This window comes from Molossus molossus, unplaced genomic scaffold (genome assembly GCF_014108415.1).
Source record: "Molossus molossus isolate mMolMol1 unplaced genomic scaffold, mMolMol1.p scaffold_m16_p_7, whole genome shotgun sequence".
Lineage (NCBI taxonomy): Eukaryota > Metazoa > Chordata > Mammalia > Chiroptera > Molossidae > Molossus > Molossus molossus.
In genome coordinates this window covers 9,613,160-9,619,201 of record NW_023425401.1, presented here as the reverse complement: position 1 = coordinate 9,619,201, position 6,042 = coordinate 9,613,160, and the positions used below count along the sequence as shown (strand labels likewise).

At 47.1% G+C, this 6,042-nt stretch overlaps 1 long non-coding RNA gene across 1 annotated transcript; it reads right to left on the bottom strand.

Annotated features, from left to right (window-relative positions):
• Window positions 1–433: 433 nt before the first annotated feature.
• LOC118620497 lies at window positions 434–4,453 on the bottom strand. Its single transcript, XR_004957413.1, has 4 exons — window positions 4,357–4,453; window positions 3,841–3,975; window positions 1,485–1,655; window positions 434–520 (listed from the first exon to the last, which is right to left on the bottom strand). It is a non-coding gene; the product is annotated as an uncharacterized LOC118620497 (long non-coding RNA).
• Between the last annotated feature and the right edge of the window lie 1,589 nt (window positions 4,454–6,042).

Here is a 6,042-nt window from a genome sequence, read left to right as displayed (position 1 = left end):
GACCCAGAGGAGAGATGATGTTGCAGTCTTGGGTCCGTAGGCAATCTGGGGGCACAGTTCCTTCTTCCTTTGGAGACCTGTCTCTTCTCCTGTGGCCTTCAACTGATTAGAGGAGGCCCACCCACATTAGGAGGTGATCTGCCTCACGCGAGGTCTACTTATGCTGATCCGTTCTAGGTCTTCCTGAGGTTTCTAGTCAATTCTCCTTCCTACATTTTCTAACTCTATGTATTTGTCAGGTTCAAGTAGGCTATGCTTCAGTAACAAAGACCATTTTTATGGTTTAACCCAACCAATATTTATTTCTTGCTCATGTAAAGATGAATACAGATCAGGCAACTTTGCTGTCCTCCATGGGGTGACTCAAGGATCCAGGAGGTTTATACCTTAGGCCCATTCTGTTTCATCCTGTGGCCTGCAGTCATCACCAGTGCTGAGTGGTGGTGGAAGTCCTCTTCTGGACAGAGGCCCCTACTCCTGCCACATGCAGCGCAGCAGCCTGGCCCAGCCTGTACATTTTCTTTAAACCAGAAAAAGATTAACGGCACTTTCCTTTTCTCCCACAAGCACAAGCTAAAATAAAACCTATGAGTCTAGCTAGATTTTTTTTATTTATTTAAACAAAGAGTTTGAAGGTCTATATTAAGATTAGAATTAATAATAGTATCTACCTCGTTGTGAAAAGTAAATGGGCTAGTGCCTGGGAGGTAGTTAAAAATTACACATAATAAACTCACTTATCAGAGACTGGCTATCAAAATCTGAAACTAAGATGTCTGCACTGTGCACCCTGGCCGGTTTGGCTCAGTGATTCGTGTCGGCCCGCGGACCAAAGAGTCTTGGGTTCGATTCTGACCAAGGGCATGTACCTTGGTTGCAGCTCATCCCTGGCCCTGATCAGGGTCATGTGGGAGGCAACCAATCAATGTCTCTCTCTCACATCAATGTCTCTCTCTCTCTCTCTCTCTCTCTCTCTCTCTCTATATATATATATATATATATATATGAAGATAAATGGAAAAATATCCTCGGATGAGGATTAAAAAAAAAAAGATTTTTGCACTGTGCATTAGAACAGAAACTCAGAAAGTGGGACAAACAAAACTAGGAGGGTCATTACACATGTCTGGGGGAGGGGGGAGCCCAGTGACCAGCCCTGGGAGAGAACAGCCAGGCAAAGGACCCTATTACCCTGGGCCTGTTTAAGAGGCTCCATCAAGGGCCTGAGTAGGGCCCGGCAAGAAGGCAAAAAACGGTGACTGGGAGGCTATGAAAAGGTGACTTACCTGAGGACAAGCAGGCAGAGCTCCTCAGTGTGCCTAAAGCAATGTATCAATTCCAAGTTATGTTATAATCTAAAACTAATTTTTAACGCATCTCTATTTTTGCATCTGCTAGCTCATATTAATGTATCCTCTTTGGGGCATTTTAAGGAATGCTAAACAAATTTATCTAGTGCTACTTCACACTTAATGTTTACTTACAAACAGTAATAATCCGAGCTGGTCTTCCCAAAGCGCCTCCTGTGTGCTGGGGTGTTCAGTGTAGCAGAGCGGGCTTCGGGTGACGGACAGCCTCCACTCAAAGCCCAGCTCCACAATCTGCTAGCTGTGTGATGTTGGGGATTATCTCCCCTCTCTACCCTTCAGGTTCTTCTGTGAAATGGGGGAGATAATAAGAAGCTTGCCATTGAAACTTCTACATAAAATGCTGGCCCATAGTAACAGTAATACGTTAACGTACCTCGTCTCATGTCCTCACTACAAAACAGTGAGGTCAGTACAGCATTAATCCCATTTACAGACAAGAAAACAGGTTCTGGGAGCTGAAGCTACCTGTCCAAGTTCATACAAATTCAAATCTAGGTCTTTCTGACTCAGCCCCACTTATGTTCTTAATCACCGTGTTATGGCAAACTCCCACCATTTATCAAATCTGCAGCATTTTGAAAATGACAGAATTATTTTGGATCTGTGTGCATTTATTCTACTTTTTAACTTTTGAAGAACTTTTTGCCACTTTGTTTAAAGGACCACTCATTCAGAATGGAGCTAGGGCCTGAAAACCCAGGACGAGTCAGCGGTGCCAGGTGAGGAGGAGGGGGCTCTGTCTCAGCCACCAGGGAGCCCAGTGGCAACCGAACTTGAACAAGAGGTCAGGGCAGGAGAAGCAACTTCCTCTGGCCTCCATTATAACAATCAAATATGGGTGTAATTCTCCAGCGGTGTGAAAAGTGCAACCTGGTAACTTGTCCTCTAGGCGACGGCCACAGCCAGGCCGTGACCTGGAGCTTCCGGTGCGGGTGAGGAGTGATGATGCTGGCTGAAATGGCACACACTGAGGCTTCTGTTTGGACATCCTGTCTGAGAGGTTTCAGAAGGGAAGTTCCCACTACCTAGGTGGTTTGAAATTCTCCTTCGTAAGAATTGGCGTTTCAGGAGTGGTTTCTAAATAAGGGCCTGGGAGGTGATCCCTCTCGGCTTTGCTCTGCTCTGATTTACGTTACTGAAGAGCAAGACCCAAAGGGATCCTAGCACAGAATCTAGAAACCAGGTCCCCTGAGAATGAGCCACTGCCCTCACCTTACTAATTAGACCCCAGGAAGACTCTACCGTGGAGACAGCTCCCTCCTATCACGGAGGAGGCAGAGCAACAAATTACTGAAGCAGCTTTCCCGGGCCTCCCCCCAAACCCACCACTCCCACCCCCAGAGGAAGAATCAACCACTTGGAACAGATGAGTGGAGGTTGTAGGTTTGCTTTCGGTCCTAAAGAGGGAAAAACAACTTCACTGTCTCTCCTCCAGACAGCATCCTAATCTGTCTCCACTTAGCCACACAGCTCAGAACAAGAGCTTTTGAAATTAATGGTGCTTTCTGAAGAGCAATTGCTTCTGCTCTAATCATATGCTATTTCTTGCTACCTGCAGGGCTCAGCATTCAGACTGCCTAAGGGAATCAGCAAATGCCTGGAAGGCACTGCTCGCAAGCCTCCAGGTAGCTTAATAAATGATGAGTCATCTAAGCCAGGTAGTCACCTCTCATCCTTTATAACACTTGACTATGCTTAAGAGGCAAATCAGAATGTGGGGCTGGGAAAGGTAGGGCCTCAGATTTTTTTTAAAACTTCCCAGCTGGTTTTTTTTTGTTTTGTTTTTTTTAATTGAAGTGAAATTTACATAACATACAATTGACCATTTTAAAGTGTATACTTCAGCCCTGGCCGGGTAGCTCAGTTGCTTAGAGCATCATCCCAATACACCAAGGTTGTGAGTTCGAGGAAAGATGGGACCCAATATGTACTGAGTACCTACCACAGGCCACATTCTGCACAAAAACTATCTCAGGGTAACGCTCAAAACAGCCCTACAATGTACGTGATACCCTTGCAATTCTACGTAAGTATGTATCATATACATATGGAAACAGACCTGGAGAGGGAGGCAGCTTGCTCCATCTTGAATAGCGAGGAAGTGACACCGTCGGACTCAGACCAGGCGAGGCCAAACCCTCACGCCCTTTCCTCCTAACACAAGGAGAGTGGCCAGTGCCTCCCCACCTCTCAGAAGTAACATTTCCCTTAAACCCGATTTTTAAAAATTCCTGGGAACTTCAGAAAGTACCAGTCCTCCCAGAGTGTAGGGGGAAATCAACCTGATTGTCTGCGAGAGTACCTTTTACTAATTCTGCAACAGCCCTGAAGCCTGCCTACACGGACCACCCCTCAATACACACCCACTTAGCACGAACCCCTCTGCAGGGGGCTCGCTCTTCTTGCTGCTTGGAGTTTGTATGAGGGATTGATGTGGGACAAGCCACAGGGCAGAAACGTACACACGTACCTCCTCCAAGGGACACTTTCCAGGGCCGGGGACTACAGGAACCGAGAGCCTGTTGGGTGGAAAGATGTTGCCTACAGGAGGAGCAAGTTGCAGAGTCCAGGTGACTGAGTGGCAGTGTTCCAGCCTGGGAGAGTGCTGCACAGGATTGGATAATTTTAGCAAGTTCACCAGCAGATGACTTCCCCAGTGAGTCTCCGGGGAAGACTCCTCCCTCCCTCTCCAGGGCAACAGGAGCTGGGATTATTCTTTCATCTCCTGGAAGATACCAGATCCCACATAAAATCCTTTGCCCTGCCAAGCTCTCACCAACGATCATCTTGGTTTCCTGTTACACCACTGGGCAATTCCCTTGGTTCTAGGCATTTGAACCATAGATGGGTGTCTACACTACTCCAGGCTCCGTGAAAAGTATTGAGGAAACTAACATGAGCAAAGAACGTCAAGTGATGGGCCCCGCGTTTTCTGAGTGTTAAGTGGGACAACGGGTATGCAGATGCTGCTCTGTCTGGCACATACAGGTGTCCAGTCAGTTTCGCTTCCTCTTCTTTCTTTTGATGTTCTTCCAAACGCTTTTGTGGGAATTGTCTGGTTGATTTCTCAGAGCCTCCTCGCATCCAATTTGCAATGGGACACAATAAATGCACATAGCCGAGTACAGGAATCTGAATAGGAAGAGGCGGGCTTTGTTAGCCTCATCTGTACTGGAGGGGGTTGCAGCCGGTTCGGCCACAGAGCAGCACCGTGGTGAAGGGCACTGTGGGTTGGAATGCTGACTCTGCCACATCCCAGCCCACATGCTGGGCATTCTTCACTGGGAAAACACATCTCTAGGATACCCATGAGGAAGTGCAGGTGATCAGAGGAGAGTTATTTTATCCAGGGTAACCCAACCATCACTGCTCATCATGAATGCAAAGTAGCACAGCCAAGGGCTCTGAACCAGGTCCCAGTGATCTGAGCACTGGTTCCTGCTCGGTTCCCGAGTCCCTCAGTGAGGGCCCCTCTCTGGACCCAGGTATCCTCATCTACAAAGAGCAGGACGGGGCCTACGGGTGCTGTAAGCTCCTTCCCAACTCGGCACACCCTGGGCCCTGTGATGAGGCCACAGATCTCAGGGCACGCCTGGGCTTGCTCAAGCACCTGTCACTAGGTCAGCAGGAGGCCAGGCTTCCTGGGACGAGGTCCTTCCTCACCTCTCGGGAGCTCATCATTCATTTTCCTAAACAAATGTCAGGTAGAATAGAAGAACTAATTGTCCATGCAGACTCTTTTGTGATTCCCATTCCTTAGGCATCTGCAAACTGCACTGTGGTGATGTGAGCACCCGATCAAGAGGTAGGAGGGAACCTGGGCCACCTGCCCCCGTGGGCCTGTGGTTTCTCCCCCAGCCTTCTCTCCCCCTCTTGCTGGCACAGGCTGCCTCTAGCCTGACTCGACTTTCTCCACTAATTAAATGTCACACTTCCAGCTGCAGTAACCAAGAGAGATGCTCTCCAGGTGATTCAGTGGAGGGAAAAATAAGGTCCCTCCCTTTTCTTACTATCCTCATGAGACACTGACCTTGAAGCTGGCTAAAACCAATGACAAATAACAAGGTTGCTATAAGGAAGTGTTAATGGGGCCCATCTCCCAAGGGCAGCAATTATGGGACAAAAGACAACTTCCTACTTTATTGTCATCACTTAATTCAACAGATGGCATTTGAGCCCCCGTGCCCTGCATGTGCTTTGCAATAGAAGATTCAAAGATGACTAGGGGCGCAAACCTTGGGGGGAAAGTTATGGATTCAGTGACAGGTAGCTTGAGTCATTGGACTGGAATTGCTATCAGAAAAAAACAAAAATAAGCTGATTTGGAGGCTCTTTAAATAATAGTATTACCATTTATTTACTGAGTACTTACTATGACAGAAACTATACATTATCTTTGTTGATTTTTACAATCCTGGAGGTGGTTATTTTCCCCAATTTACAAATGAGAGAATTAAGGCCAGAGACATTAAGTAGCCACCTGCACTCACAGCTAATGAATGACTGATTGGGATTAGAGTCCATGTAAGTCTGACTCGAGAGCCCATGTTTTCATCCACATTACACTTAGACAACTTTTCACAACAGAAGGCACCTCGTATGGAAGAAATGAAAGATTCCTTTTCCAAAAAGCAGTGTAAAATAGTATAGAGTCAACAACCCCTTACCTGCC